Below are 16,731 nucleotides of genomic sequence, written 5' to 3'. Positions count from 1 at the left end.
CCATGGAAGTAGAGGGCTGTTAAACTTTTTTTTCCCAATGGCAACTCTCATCTTTTATAGTCAACTCAAGGTTGATAGCAAGACAGTAATTAGTTTAACCCTTTAACTGCTCTGGAAGTGTCTACACGCTCCACTAGCCCTTCTACCTGGTACTCTGAACGTGTGTTATCACCAGTGTACAGTAGTTTAGGCAGACATTCTTAATAATGTGATGCTACTGGGGTCCTTTTTAAAGCATTGTCGGTTGGTTGGGTATGCTTCGTATGTCATTCTTCCTCAGTGTGTTGTGGGTCTGTACACTAGCAGTTGTAGTCCACTCTGCATTATCTTTTATGATGTACCGGATAATTATAATTAAAGTTAAACTTTCAAACCACTGTAGAAATAACACAACTGGTCAGAATGATGTCAAATTGCAACGGAGAATGAGGAAAACATGGCAGAAGACAAATAAAATGTAGTGATTGATGGCGCTGTAAGCATCATAATTTAATAGTGGCCATCTACAAATGTTCAATGAATCGTACAATGCCTGTACAGGTGTGGTACTGTTAGTTACATAAGCCCATTCACCACAGCAAGGTCATGTCACATCAGATGGGAAAAATGGGTTTTTAACTGTCCAGAGGCCAGGAACCGCGTAAAAAGCATGAATAAAATCAATTATCAATTTCTTTGTGACTGGTGTAAAACATGTTCAATATACTGTCCACTGTTTTCTGCAACAGGTTGAATTTGAGAAGCAGCATGTTGCACAACTGATCAAAGTGTTTCCGGGGTCATGCTCAGAATGTGTTTTGCTACGCATGCCTTCAATGCAGCTAAGTTCGCAATTGAAACACAACACATCATCATCTTTTAGATACCTCCACAGCCAGAACTCACACGGGTTCAGATCAGGTGACTGGCAGGCTGTAGGGAAATGGCAGCTGATAATTCTAGCGCTTCCAAAATGGCGCTTCAGCAGCTGCTTAGAGAGGGGGAAAAAATATGGCCCTATGATAAATGATGCCATAAACCAGCACCACACAATGACCTTTTCAGGACGAAGTGGTACTGGTTGATTTGCGTGTGGATTTTCCGTTGCCCATATTCGACAATTCTGTGTTTTGACATATCACTGTCAGATGAAAGTGAGCTTCGTCTGTCCACAAGATCTTCCATGACCAATCATTGTCCACTCCCATGTGTGCAAGAAATTGTAAAGCAAAGGTGTCTCTTGCTGGCAGGTCAACAGGGATCAACTTGTGCACATGCGTAATTCTGAATGGATAGCAAAGAAGGATGTTTCATAGGATTTCATGCTCACTGGCGTGTCCAATGTTCGGGCACTTCTCCGTGCACTACACATTTGCACATCACCACCACCACTACTCATCTCCTATTACATTGCTGTGGTCACTGATGTCAAATCAATTCGTTTTGTACCTCTACCAGGTTGCCCACTAAAAGACCCTATCTTTTCTAATTTCCAAATCATTTTCTCCAGACCCAAAGCAGTCATCAGACCAACGCCTTTTTTCAAACCATTCAGTGTCTGGAACTTGTGCAGAGCGACGTGTGCACAGTTATTATTCTTGTAAATACAGCTTTACAAGCAGAGCGTGATCCTGCATTGAAACAGTCATGGCAAACGTAACAGACGTGAAAGTAGGAAATGCCGTGTACCCAGCGTGTTTATACCAACTTAATGGGTCGTGTGCAGGACGGGTGTTTTCATTTACATATTCATATATCTAAAAACAAAGATGATGTGACTTACCAAACGAAAGTGCTGGCAGGTCGATAGACACACAAACATACACACAAAATTCAAGCTTTCGCAACCAACCGTTGCTTTGTCAGGAAAGAGAGGGAAAGACGAAAGGATGTGGGTTTTAAGGGAGAGGGTAAGGAGTCATTCCCATTCTGGGAGCGGAAATACTTACCTTAGGGGGAAAAATGGGCAGGTATACACTCGCACACATACACATATCCATCCGCACATACACAGACATTTGTAAAGGCTTTACAAATGTCTGCTTGTGTCTGAGATTGTGCGGATGGATGTGTGTATGTGTGCGAGTGTATACCTGTCCTTTTTTCCCCCTAAGGTAAGTCTTTCCGCTCCCGGGATTGGAATGACTCCTTACCCTCTCCCTTAAAACCCACATCCTTTCGTCTTTCCCTCTTTTCTGACAAAGCAACGGTTGGTTGCGAAAGCTTGAATTTTGTGTGTATGTTTGTGTGTCTATCGACCTGCCAGCACTTTCGTTTGGTAAGTCACGTCATCTTTGTTTTTAGATATATTTTTCCCACATGGAATGTTTCCCTCTATTATGTTCATTTACATATTCAAACACATACAGTGCCATCTGATGATCAATTTTCACACTATATTTTTTTCTTCTGCCATACGTTTTCCCCCTTATCCAGTTTTAGTCTTTACGCAATTTGATGTCATTCTGACCAGTGGTCTTATTTCTACAGTGTTTTGAAAGTTTCACTTCAATCATTCTGTGTATTATAGTTCTATATATATGTACAATGGTGTAAAAGTTAAAATGCCTGGTCTTTTGAAGCAGTTTGTGGATGCTTCAGAAGCGTTTCTTCTTAATATGATCTTGAATTATTTCTTGAATATTTGAGTTTCTCCACACTATCACCCCAGAAGAAGAAATAAAATAAATTTAAAACCAAGGTGTGAAGTGTAGTCACGTGAATTTTCCGATCAGTGATGGTGTCATTTAGTGTTACAAAGATAATCACATTGACTCCTGCACACTTAAAGGATACATGTTTTATGCTAGGCACATGGTGTAGTGTGGTACACACTTGTGGCCTCTGGGCACTCAACATCTTAACACTTTCGTGGGCACATTTTTGGTAGCAACTCAGTTAATAATTTTTTTCCTGTGGTATTAGAGTTGTGATCAAGCGATTATATTTATTTTTTTATAATTTTATTTTTGCGATTTGGGACTCAATTTTGTGAACGATTAAAACTATGGTGGGAGATGGATTTCCCACTTCCCTATTGTGAGCTGATAACGTGTTGCAATTACACGTAAAAAAATGAGCTGTGTCTTCTGTTTTCTTTTACTTTATTTTAAAGAAAATTGCATTTTAAGTTTACAAATGGTTTATATTCAGTGTGGAAAATTTAATGCTGGTTTAGAAGTGAGATTCCTTTCTCAAATAAATGTTCAGATGGGTGCCACAATCTTTCTTATTTTCCACAAAACTGGGAGAAGTGTCATTTGATTCCAAGGGCATTGTATTTTGTTCTGGTCTTGAGTTTTTGTAGAAAACTTTCAGTACCATTTATGTGTTTTTCCTAAAGTAAGCATATGATCTACTTTTGCCAGTTGGTGTAGTGTTCTTGGTTAGCAGCCTTCCTTTGAGTGGACTGTGAAGTCGCCTGTTTTGCAAGTTGAAAAGTTCAGATGATCTCCGTATGCTTCTTGTTCTGTATTAGTTTTGTACATTATAAGTGCTTTTACAATCGCCACATCTAGTAGGAAGTAGAAAAATGAATGCCACCACTTATGAAAACTTCGATCACTTACACAACGTTCCTGAAGTTAACCAAAGTGATCTACACATCCTGTTAAGTTGTATGTTGCCATAACTCTTGGACAAGTAGTATTGCTGGCAGTACCATCCTTATTCTTCCTTGAGACAAATGTGGTGTGTAGGGTTGTCGAAAGTTGTCAGAATAGTGACAAGTGTGTTGTCCATCCATTTTATAGCTGCAATAACATGTTTACACTGGAACTGAAATCGTCCTCTTTCGATAGTACATTTGTTTCATCATTGGAGGCAGCCCTTTCTGATTCGCTCTCACAGTGCCTGTACAATAGATGCCATTGTTCAGTAGCATTTGCATTAGATTCATGGTGGTGAAAAAGTTGTCAAATGCTACCACATTGTTCAGTATGTTTCAGGTCTTTGGTTAGGCTAATGACTACATGCTCTCACAGAGAATTTTCTGTAGATCCATCGTCTGATTATCCTGTGTAAATATCAAATTTTGTGATGTAGTCTGTCTTTATCTGCTAAACACCACAATTTGTATCCTTATTTGATTGGCTTCAAAGGCATGTATTGCTTCAGCGCTGACCATTCATTAAAAGGAGTAGTGGAAGTATATGGCTTACGAATCATGTTGTTCAGAAAGATTATCAGGGGGTCTGACCTCATAATGTTCATTACGGTTTGGATGTTTTCTTAGAGGACTCGAGTATTATCATTTATGTGAATAGTTTCACATAGCTTTCTGAAATGTTAGCATGTCATAGGCTGTGATACATAAGACTGACATAAAGTAGGTTCTGAACTCGAGCAAAGCACCACTCTTGGGAACACGATACCCATTAAGATATCCATTCCAGTTCACGCCTATAGTTCAACAACAGATAAGCTTGTCCTTTTGCTCACTACACTTAAGGTCTGGCCAGACTGCTGTTTACGGGTGACTTGCTCTGCATACAGATTTGTCTGCTGAACCACATATTCTAGCATCTCAGCCGTAAATAAAGTAGTCTTTCTCAGTGCTGTTTTGTCAATGAGTGGTTGACAACTGGTTCTCGTTATGTACCCACTTCAAGGAAGTCGATAACAGCAGTGTTATCCGACAATTCCTCCTCTGACAATGGCAGTGTTAACAGACAGTTCCTCCTGTGCCAATGGCTCTTCTGCACTTATGGTACCATCACTAGAAATTACAACCTCCGTAGCACAGGAGCCATTTACACTATTATTGATATCAGGCTTCGGGATGCAAACATGGATCAGGGTCCTGTACAGTGTCTAAAAGGAATTCACCATCCATAGCTATCACTGCCTATTTTCAGACTCCTCAGGATTGATAGGTAGTGAAAACAGCAGCTCTAATGCTCCTCATAGAGTGTATTTCTTTGTATAGTGCTGATTCTTAGACATTTTGATTTTTGAAAAAAAAAAAAAAAAAAAAAAAGAGAGAGAGAGAGAGAGAGAAAGAAAGAGAGAGGGAGAAAGAAATGTGAATGACAGAAAAACCACTAATATTCAAATTATTTTTATTAATAGTATTAAAGTTTACTTGGCACAATCCCAGAAACTTTCATCACACAGTCAAATTATCAGCTAATGACAGATCGCAATAATGTATATTGCAGAAGCAAAAGCAAAAGCAGTGTGTACCGACAACAGTAGTGATCCCACAACAATCAGTCACTTTTCATACACTTGGTACCGTATAGTACAACAAGATGTGAGGCATAAACAGAGATGGTAAGATGGTATACACCTCAGTTGGCGGTAAGTATGCTCTCCCAGGAAACTACTTCAGTGTCATCCATACTTCTGAAGAACCTTTAAAACATGGTTGTTTCGTGGGCTTTATACTTCTTACAGTCTTTAAAACTGTTTCACAACAAACTGCAGCAGACAGACATTAGACGCCACAAACGAACAGGAGTAAGAGCACACATTCGCTTAAATGTTGTAAAGAAATACTCATACCGGGAATTATATTCCCCATGGCCTACAGAAGGGTTAAAGGTGAACAGTGACGAAGATTTAACATCATTATTACTGAACCTTCAATCATTCTGTTACGATGAACTAAAATGGTATATTCCAAGAAATGACCAATACACACTACTCACCATACACTATAACTCAAGCGGTTAACTTTTGCAGAACTGTCTCTGTTCGACACTACATAATTTTGCACTGATATTTTCGCTGTGTATTGTTCTTTTCTTTCAAACAATACAAAGACAATTTTAGAGTCAATCACATGGTAATGATTACCATATTGACTTGACAATTGTGTGGCACTGTGTAATTCATGGACATTAGTCCATTGCTGACACGTCACTAATTCTCTGCTTGCAGGAATATGCTGTAGTGTGTTATTACATGTAAGGGATGCAAGTGGTAGCCTTCTTGAAGACAATGTTAGTGAACATGTATATGGGTCATCATTAAGCTAAAGGTGTGTAAAAGGAGCAACTGTGAAACTGACATTTGCAGAATGCGACAACTGATGTATTTGGCGGTATGAGGTAAGAATGGGAACAAAGTCCCATTGCCGCCTTTGATTTGAGACAGGTTCGAGATTACTTGCGAGTGCTACTAGAACACTGCATTTAACCGGACATAGGTAATGATATAAGTTTGTTTATTCATTGTGATTTTTAGTTTTGGCATCGCCAGTGAGGACTGGTTGTGGTTTTTCTGTCCTTAGGTGTGTTTGGACCTGTCACAGATTGCTGTGGCAGGTGAGAGCGTTTCATGACTTTCTAATTGCAGATGCTGTAAGAGAACTGGCCTTTGATTTCCAGGATTAACTGCATTTCGTGGAAGGATTGTCTCCCAGCGAACATATAAGCCTGTATAAATTTGTTATGCCAATTTGATGTAATTGTGCAACTGCTATAGGTAATGCTACAAACTTGCTAGATTTATATCATTAAAATGATTTGGTTGGATATAGTGACTCGTTGCTATGCAGCTGGGTGGGTGTGGGTGTGGGTTTTTGTGTGAGGTGTGTTGCAGGCGCAAGCAGGATTATATTTTCTGCATGTCGGAACGTGACACGGCAGCCGAAGGGTGTGCGATAGGATGGCAGCTGCTTTGTAGTAAGCCTACTCAGTCATTAATGTGTGCATCCACATATCTTCGGGTTACAGGCAAGTCGTGTGATTAGGTGGAGTTAGAGCAAGTCTGCCCTTTTTATAGTGTATGGCATTTTCTGATTGCAGGTTAGCTGAATAGCTTATGTAGCTTAGTGATTGTATATTGAACAGTTTTGAGGCTCTGCGTGGGAGTCACAACAAGCACAGTACGTAATCATGTTTTGTAAAGGCAGTGAATAATACATGGTTGGTTGTGACACTCGCTAAGAGTGTCAATGATTGGTGGAGCTAATTTTGCATTATGGGGAGTTTCTTTATTGATTGGTGAAATTGAGCACTGTTGATTTGTCTGCGAGGGGGTGGGTGCATGCTTTCTCTTCAACAGGTATTTGGCACAAGGAACTCTGCCCATAGTGAGAGACTTGAAGAGGTACCCAGTTTGTAAGTTGCAAACAGTAATAATACACTAAATTCTGTGAGTCTAGTTGCTTGCTTTGATGTAAGGTAATAGTCTAGATAGTTACCCTTGGTTAACGTGGGGGCATTTAAATGTGCGATAAGCTGTTTGCTTCCTCTCCAGCAGGTGCTGTGTGACGAGTTGTGTACTGTGGCCCGTTAGGAATGGGTAACCAACTTTGGACAACTTGAAAGAGGAGTATCGTAGGGGGATTTAGAGCCAATCGTGAGGTAACAGTTAGATTGGCTACTTTGTGAGTATGTGGCTTGGTGTGTTTAATGAACATCACAGATGTGTGTTGTCACCGTGAGCATTAGTTCATGGGGTGACAGGCTATTAATTCTCTGGTTGCAGGAATATGCTGTAGTGTGTTATTAGATGTAAAGGATGCAAGTGGTAGCCTTCTTGAAGACAATGTTAGTGAACATGTAAATGGGTCATCAGTAAGCTAAAGGTGTGTACAAGGAGCAACTGTGAAACTGACATTTGCAGAGTACGACGACGGATGTATTTGGTGGTATGAGGGAAGAATGGGAACAAAGTTCCATTGCGGCATTTGACTTGACAGGTTCGAGATTACTTGAGAGCGCTACTAGAACAGTGCATATAACCGGACATAGGTAATGATATAAGTTTGTTTATTCATTGTGATTTTTAGTTTTGGCATCGCCAGTGAGGACTGGTTGTGGTTTTTCTGTCCTTAGGTGTGTTTGGACCTGTCACAGATTGCTGTGGCAGGTGTGAGCGTTTCATGACTTTCTAATTGCAGATGCTGTAAGAGAATTGGCCTTTGATTGCCAGGATTAGCTGCATTTCGTGGAAGGATTGTCTCCCAGCGGACATGTAAGCCCGTATAAGTTTGTTATGCCAATTTGATGTAATTGTGCAACTGCTATAGGTAATGCTACAAACTTGCTAGATTTATATCATTAAAATGATTTGGTTGGATATAGTGACTCGTTGCTATGCAGCTGGGTGGGTGTGGGTGTGGGTTTTTGTGTGAGGTGTGTTGCAGGCGCAAGCAGGATTATGTTTTCTGCATGTCGGAACGTGACACGGCAGCCGAAGGGTGTGCGATAGGATGGCAGCTGCTTTGTAGTAAGCCTACTCAGTCGTTAATGTGTGCATCCACATATCTTCTGGTTACAGGCAAGTCATGTGATTGGATGGAGTTAGAGCAAGTCTGCCCTTGTTATAGTGTATGGCATATGTGGCATTTTCTGATTGCAGGTTAGCCGAATAGCTTATGTAGCTTAGTGATTGTATATTGAACAGTTTTGAGGCTCTGCGTGGGAGTCACAACAAGCACAGTACGTAATTATGTTTTGTAAAGGCAGTGAATAATACATGGTTGGTTGTGACACTCGCTAAGAGTGTCAATGATTGGTGGAGCTAATTTTGCATTATGGGGAGTTTCTTTATTGATTGGTGAAATTGAGCACTGTTGATTTGTCTGCGAGGGGGTGGGTGCATGCTTTCTCTTCAACAGGTATTTGGCACAAGGAACTCTGCCCATAGTGAGAGACTTGAAGAGGTACCCAGTTTGTAAGTTGCAAACAGTAATAATACACTAAATTCTGTGAGTCTAGTTGCTTGCTTTGATGTAAGGTAATAGTCTAGATAGTTACCCTTGGTTAACGTGGGGGCATTTAAATGTGCGATAAGCTGTTTGCTTCCTCTCCAGCAGGTGCTGTGTGACGAGTTGTGTACTGTGGCCCGTTAGGAATGGGTAACCAACTTTGGACAACTTGAAAGAGGAGTATCGTAGGGGGATTTAGAGCCAATCGTGAGGTAACAGTTAGATTGGCTACTTTGTGAGTATGTGGCTTGGTGTGTTTAATGAACATCACAGATGTGTGTTGTCACCGTGAGCATTAGTTCATGGGGTGACAGGCTATTAATTCTCTGGTTGCAGGAATATGCTGTAGTGTGTTATTAGATGTAAAGGATGCAAGTGGTAGCCTTCTTGAAGACAATGTTAGTGAACATGTAAATGGGTCATCAGTAAGCTAAAGGTGTGTACAAGGAGCAACTGTGAAACTGACATTTGCAGAGTACGACGACGGATGTATTTGGCGGTATGAGGGAAGAATGGGAACAAAGTTCCATTGCGGCATTTGACTTGACAGGTTCGAGATTACTTGAGAGCGCTACTAGAACAGTGCATATAACCGGACATAGGTAATGATATAAGTTTGTTTATTCATTGTGATTTTTAGTTTTGGCATCGCCAGTGAGGACTGGTTGTGGTTTTTCTGTCCTTAGGTGTGTTTGGACCTGTCACAGATTGCTGTGGCAGGTGTGAGCGTTTCATGACTTTCTAATTGCAGATGCTGTAAGAGAATTGGCCTTTGATTGCCAGGATTAGCTGCATTTCGTGGAAGGATTGTCTCCCAGCGGACATGTAAGCCTGTATAAGTTTGTTATGCCAATTTGATGTAATTGTGCAACTGCTATAGGTAATGCTACAAACTTGCTAGATTTATATCATTAAAATGATTTGGTTGGATATAGTGACTCGTTGCTATGCAGCTGGGTGGGTGTGGGTGTGGGTTTTTGTGTGAGGTGTGTTGCAGGCGCAAGCAGGATTATGTTTTCTGCATGTCGGAACGTGACACGGCAGCCGAAGGGTGTGCGATAGGATGGCAGCTGCTTTGTAGTAAGCCTACTCAGTCGTTAATGTGTGCATCCACATATCTTCTGGTTACAGGCAAGTCATGTGATTGGGTGGAGTTAGAGCAAGTCTGCCCTTGTTATAGTGTATGGCATATGTGGCATTTTCTGATTGCAGGTTAGCCGAATAGCTTATGTAGCTTAGTGATTGTATATTGAACAGTTTTGAGGCTCTGCGTGGGAGTCACAACAAGCACAGTACGTAATTATGTTTTGTAAAGGCAGTGAATAATACATGGTTGGTTGTGACACTCGCTAAGAGTGTCAATGATTGGTGGAGCTAATTTTGCATTATGGGGAGTTTCTTTATTGATTGGTGAAATTGAGCACTGTTGATTTGTCTGCGAGGGGGTGGGTGCATGCTTTCTCTTCAACAGGTATTTGGCACAAGGAACTCTGCCCATAGTGAGAGACTTGAAGAGGTACCCAGTTTGTAAGTTGCAAACACTAATAATACACTAAATTCTGTGAGTCTAGTTGCTTGCTTTGATGTAAGGTAATAGTCTAGATAGTTACCCTTGGTTAACGTGGGGGCATTTAAATGTGCGATAAGCTGTTTGCTTCCTCTCCAGCAGGTGCTGTGTGACGAGTTGTGTACTGTGGCCCGTTAGGAATGGGTAACCAACTTTGGACAACTTGAAAGAGGAGTATCGTAGGGGGATTTAGAGCCAATCGTGAGGTAACAGATTGGCTACTTTGTGAGTATGTGGCTTGGTGTGTGTAATGAACATCACAGATGTGTGTTGTCACCGTGAGCATTAGTTCATGGGGTGACAGGCTATTAATTCTCTGGTTGCAGGAATATGCTGTAGTGTGTTATTAGATGTAAAGGATGCAAGTGGTAGCCTTCTTGAAGACAATGTTAGTGAACATGTAAATGGGTCATCAGTAAGCTAAAGGTGTGTACAAGGAGCAACTGTGAAACTGACATTTGCAGAGTACGACGACGGATGTATTTGGCGGTATGAGGGAAGAATGGGAACAAAGTTCCATTGCGGCATTTGACTTGACAGGTTCGAGATTACTTGAGAGCGCTACTAGAACAGTGCATATAACCGGACATAGGTAATGATATAAGTTTGTTTATTCATTGTGATTTTTAGTTTTGGCATCGCCAGTGAGGACTGGTTGTGGTTTTTCTGTCCTTAGGTGTGTTTGGACCTGTCACAGATTGCTGTGGCAGGTGTGAGCGTTTCATGACTTTCTAATTGCAGATGCTGTAAGAGAATTGGCCTTTGATTGCCAGGATTAGCTGCATTTCGTGGAAGGATTGTCTCCCAGCGGACATGTAAGCCTGTATAAATTTGTTATGCCAATTTGATGTAATTGTGCAACTGCTATAGGTAATGCTACAAACTTGCTAGATTTATATCATTAAAATGATTTGGTTGGATATAGTGACTCGTTGCTATGCAGCTGGGTGGGTGTGGGTGTGGGTTTTTGTGTGAGGTGTGTTGCAGGCGCAAGCAGGATTATGTTTTCTGCATGTCGGAACGTGACACGGCAGCCGAAGGGTGTGCGATAGGATGGCAGCTGCTTTGTAGTAAGCCTACTCAGTCGTTAATGTGTGCATCCACATATCTTCTGGTTACAGGCAAGTCATGTGATTGGGTGGAGTTAGAGCAAGTCTGCCCTTGTTATAGTGTATGGCATATGTGGCATTTTCTGATTGCAGGTTAGCCGAATAGCTTATGTAGCTTAGTGATTGTATATTGAACAGTTTTGAGGCTCTGCGTGGGAGTCACAACAAGCACAGTACGTAATTATGTTTTGTAAAGGCAGTGAATAATACATGGTTGGTTGTGACACTCGCTAAGAGTGTCAATGATTGGTGGAGCTAATTTTGCATTATGGGGAGTTTCTTTATTGATTGGTGAAATTGAGCACTGTTGATTTGTCTGCGAGGGGGTGGGTGCATGCTTTCTCTTCAACAGGTATTTGGCACAAGGAACTCTGCCCATAGTGAGAGACTTGAAGAGGTACCCAGTTTGTAAGTTGCAAACAGTAATAATACACTAAATTCTGTGAGTCTAGTTGCTTGCTTTGATGTAAGGTAATAGTCTAGATAGTTACCCTTGGTTAACGTGGGGGCATTTAAATGTGCGATAAGCTGTTTGCTTCCTCTCCAGCAGGTGCTGTGTGACGAGTTGTGTACTGTGGCCCGTTAGGAATGGGTAACCAACTTTGGACAACTTGAAAGAGGAGTATCGTAGGGGGATTTAGAGCCAATCGTGAGGTAACAGTTAGATTGGCTACTTTGTGAGTATGTGGCTTGGTGTGTTTAATGAACATCACAGATGTGTGTTGTCACCGTGAGCATTAGTTCATGGGGTGACAGGCTATTAATTCTCTGGTTGCAGGAATATGCTGTAGTGTGTTATTAGATGTAAAGGATGCAAGTGGTAGCCTTCTTGAAGACAATGTTAGTGAACATGTAAATGGGTCATCAGTAAGCTAAAGGTGTGTACAAGGAGCAACTGTGAAACTGACATTTGCAGAGTACGACGACGGATGTATTTGGCGGTATGAGGGAAGAATGGGAACAAAGTTCCATTGCGGCATTTGACTTGACAGGTTCGAGATTACTTGAGAGCGCTACTAGAACAGTGCATATAACCGGACATAGGTAATGATATAAGTTTGTTTATTCATTGTGATTTTTAGTTTTGGCATCGCCAGTGAGGACTGGTTGTGGTTTTTCTGTCCTTAGGTGTGTTTGGACCTGTCACAGATTGCTGTGGCAGGTGTGAGCGTTTCATGACTTTCTAATTGCAGATGCTGTAAGAGAATTGGCCTTTGATTGCCAGGATTAGCTGTATTTCGTGGAAGGATTGTCTCCCAGCGGACATGTAAGCCTGTATAAGTTTGTTATGCCAATTTGATGTAATTGTGCAACTGCTATAGGTAATGCTACAAACTTGCTAGATTTATATCATTAAAATGATTTGGTTGGATATAGTGACTCGTTGCTATGCAGCTGGGTGGGTGTGGGTGTGGGTTTTTGTGTGAGGTGTGTTGCAGGCGCAAGCAGGATTATGTTTTCTGCATGTCGGAACGTGACACGGCAGCCGAAGGGTGTGCGATAGGATGGCAGCTGCTTTGTAGTAAGCCTACTCAGTCGTTAATGTGTGCATCCACATATCTTCTGGTTACAGGCAAGTCATGTGATTGGGTGGAGTTAGAGCAAGTCTGCCCTTGTTATAGTGTATGGCATATGTGGCATTTTCTGATTGCAGGTTAGCCGAATAGCTTATGTAGCTTAGTGATTGTATATTGAACAGTTTTGAGGCTCTGCGTGGGAGTCACAACAAGCACAGTACGTAATTATGTTTTGTAAAGGCAGTGAATAATACATGGTTGGTTGTGACACTCGCTAAGAGTGTCAATGATTGGTGGAGCTAATTTTGCATTATGGGGAGTTTCTTTATTGATTGGTGAAATTGAGCACTGTTGATTTGTCTGCGAGGGGGTGGGTGCATGCTTTCTCTTCAACAGGTATTTGGCACAAGGAACTCTGCCCATAGTGAGAGACTTGAAGAGGTACCCAGTTTGTAAGTTGCAAACACTAATAATACACTAAATTCTGTGAGTCTAGTTGCTTGCTTTGATGTAAGGTAATATTCTAGATAGTTACCCTTGGTTAACGTGGGGGCATTTAAATGTGCGATAAGCTGTTTGCTTCCTCTCCAGCAGGTGCTGTGTGACGAGTTGTGTACTGTGGCCCGTTAGGAATGGGTAACCAACTTTGGACAACTTGAAAGAGGAGTATCGTAGGGGGATTTAGAGCCAATCGTGAGGTAACAGTTAGATTGGCTACTTTGTGAGTATGTGGCTTGGTGTGTTTAATGAACATCACAGATGTGTGTTGTCACCGTGAGCATTAGTTCATGGGGTGACAGGCTATTAATTCTCTGGTTGCAGGAATATGCTGTAGTGTGTTATTAGATGTAAAGGATGCAAGTGGTAGCCTTCTTGAAGACAATGTTAGTGAACATGTAAATGGGTCATCAGTAAGCTAAAGGTGTGTACAAGGAGCAACTGTGAAACTGACATTTGCAGAGTACGACGACGGATGTATTTGGCGGTATGAGGGAAGAATGGGAACAAAGTTCCATTGCGGCATTTGACTTGACAGGTTCGAGATTACTTGAGAGCGCTACTAGAACAGTGCATATAACCGGACATAGGTAATGATATAAGTTTGTTTATTCATTGTGATTTTTAGTTTTGGCATCGCCAGTGAGGACTGGTTGTGGTTTTTCTGTCCTTAGGTGTGTTTGGACCTGTCACAGATTGCTGTGGCAGGTGTGAGCGTTTCATGACTTTCTAATTGCAGATGCTGTAAGAGAATTGGCCTTTGATTGCCAGGATTAGCTGCATTTCGTGGAAGGATTGTCTCCCAGCGGACATGTAAGCCTGTATAAGTTTGTTATGCCAATTTGATGTAATTGTGCAACTGCTATAGGTAATGCTACAAACTTGCTAGATTTATATCATTAAAATGATTTGGTTGGATATAGTGACTCGTTGCTATGCAGCTGGGTGGGTGTGGGTGTGGGTTTTTGTGTGAGGTGTGTTGCAGGCGCAAGCAGGATTATGTTTTCTGCATGTCGGAACGTGACACGGCAGCCGAAGGGTGTGCGATAGGATGGCAGCTGCTTTGTAGTAAGCCTACTCAGTCGTTAATGTGTGCATCCACATATCTTCTGGTTACAGGCAAGTCATGTGATTGGGTGGAGTTAGAGCAAGTCTGCCCTTGTTATAGTGTATGGCATATGTGGCATTTTCTGATTGCAGGTTAGCCGAATAGCTTATGTAGCTTAGTGATTGTATATTGAACAGTTTTGAGGCTCTGCGTGGGAGTCACAACAAGCACAGTACGTAATTATGTTTTGTAAAGGCAGTGAATAATACATGGTTGGTTGTGACACTCGCTAAGAGTGTCAATGATTGGTGGAGCTAATTTTGCATTATGGGGAGTTTCTTTATTGATTGGTGAAATTGAGCACTGTTGATTTGTCTGCGAGGGGGTGGGTGCATGCTTTCTCTTCAACAGGTATTTGGCACAAGGAACTCTGCCCATAGTGAGAGACTTGAAGAGGTACCCAGTTTGTAAGTTGCAAACACTAATAATACACTAAATTCTGTGAGTCTAGTTGCTTGCTTTGATGTAAGGTAATAGTCTAGATAGTTACCCTTGGTTAACGTGGGGGCATTTAAATGTGCGATAAGCTGTTTGCTTCCTCTCCAGCAGGTGCTGTGTGACGAGTTGTGTACTGTGGCCCGTTAGGAATGGGTAACCAACTTTGGACAACTTGAAAGAGGAGTATCGTAGGGGGATTTAGAGCCAATCGTGAGGTAACAGTTAGATTGGCTACTTTGTGAGTATGTGGCTTGGTGTGTTTAATGAACATCACAGATGTGTGTTGTCACCGTGAGCATTAGTTCATGGGGTGACAGGCTATTAATTCTCTGGTTGCAGGAATATGCTGTAGTGTGTTATTAGATGTAAAGGATGCAAGTGGTAGCCTTCTTGAAGACAATGTTAGTGAACATGTAAATGGGTCATCAGTAAGCTAAAGGTGTGTACAAGGAGCAACTGTGAAACTGACATTTGCAGAGTACGACGACGGATGTATTTGGCGGTATGAGGGAAGAATGGGAACAAAGTTCCATTGCGGCATTTGACTTGACAGGTTCGAGATTACTTGAGAGCGCTACTAGAACAGTGCATATAACCGGACATAGGTAATGATATAAGTTTGTTTATTCATTGTGATTTTTAGTTTTGGCATCGCCAGTGAGGACTGGTTGTGGTTTTTCTGTCCTTAGGTGTGTTTGGACCTGTCACAGATTGCTGTGGCAGGTGTGAGCGTTTCATGACTTTCTAATTGCAGATGCTGTAAGAGAATTGGCCTTTGATTGCCAGGATTAGCTGCATTTCGTGGAAGGATTGTCTCCCAGCGGACATGTAAGCCTGTATAAATTTGTTATGCCAATTTGATGTAATTGTGCAACTGCTATAGGTAATGCTACAAACTTGCTAGATTTATATCATTAAAATGATTTGGTTGGATATAGTGACTCGTTGCTATGCAGCTGGGTGGGTGTGGGTGTGGGTTTTTGTGTGAGGTGTGTTGCAGGCGCAAGCAGGATTATGTTTTCTGCATGTCGGAACGTGACACGGCAGCCGAAGGGTGTGCGATAGGATGGCAGCTGCTTTGTAGTAAGCCTACTCAGTCGTTAATGTGTGCATCCACATATCTTCTGGTTACAGGCAAGTCATGTGATTGGGTGGAGTTAGAGCAAGTCTGCCCTTGTTATAGTGTATGGCATATGTGGCATTTTCTGATTGCAGGTTAACCGAATAGCTTATGTAGCTTAGTGATTGTATATTGAACAGTTTTGAGGCTCTGCGTGGGAGTCACAACAAGCACAGTACGTAATTATGTTTTGTAAAGGCAGTGAATAATACATGGTTGGTTGTGACACTCGCTAAGAGTGTCAATGATTGGTGGAGCTAATTTTGCATTATGGGGAGTTTCTTTATTGATTGGTGAAATTGAGCACTGTTGATTTGTCTGCGAGGGGGTGGGTGCATGCTTTCTCTTCAACAGGTATTTGGCACAAGGAACTCTGCCCATAGTGAGAGACTTGAAGAGGTACCCAGTTTGTAAGTTGCAAACACTAATAATACACTAAATTCTGTGAGTCTAGTTGCTTGCTTTGATGTAAGGTAATATTCTAGATAGTTACCCTTGGTTAACGTGGGGGCATTTAAATGTGCGATAAGCTGTTTGCTTCCTCTCCAGCAGGTGCTGTGTGACGAGTTGTGTACTGTGGCCCGTTAGGAATGGGTAACCAACTTTGGACAACTTGAAAGAGGAGTATCGTAGGGGGATTTAGAGCCAATCGTGAGGTAACAGTTAGATTGGCTACTTTGTGAGTATGTGGCTTGGTGTGTTTAATGAACATCACAGATGTGTGTTGTCACCG

Source organism: Schistocerca cancellata, chromosome 1 (assembly GCF_023864275.1).
Source record: "Schistocerca cancellata isolate TAMUIC-IGC-003103 chromosome 1, iqSchCanc2.1, whole genome shotgun sequence".
In the NCBI taxonomy this organism is placed as follows: Eukaryota; Metazoa; Arthropoda; class Insecta; order Orthoptera; family Acrididae; genus Schistocerca; species Schistocerca cancellata.
This window is presented reverse-complemented; position numbering follows the sequence as displayed.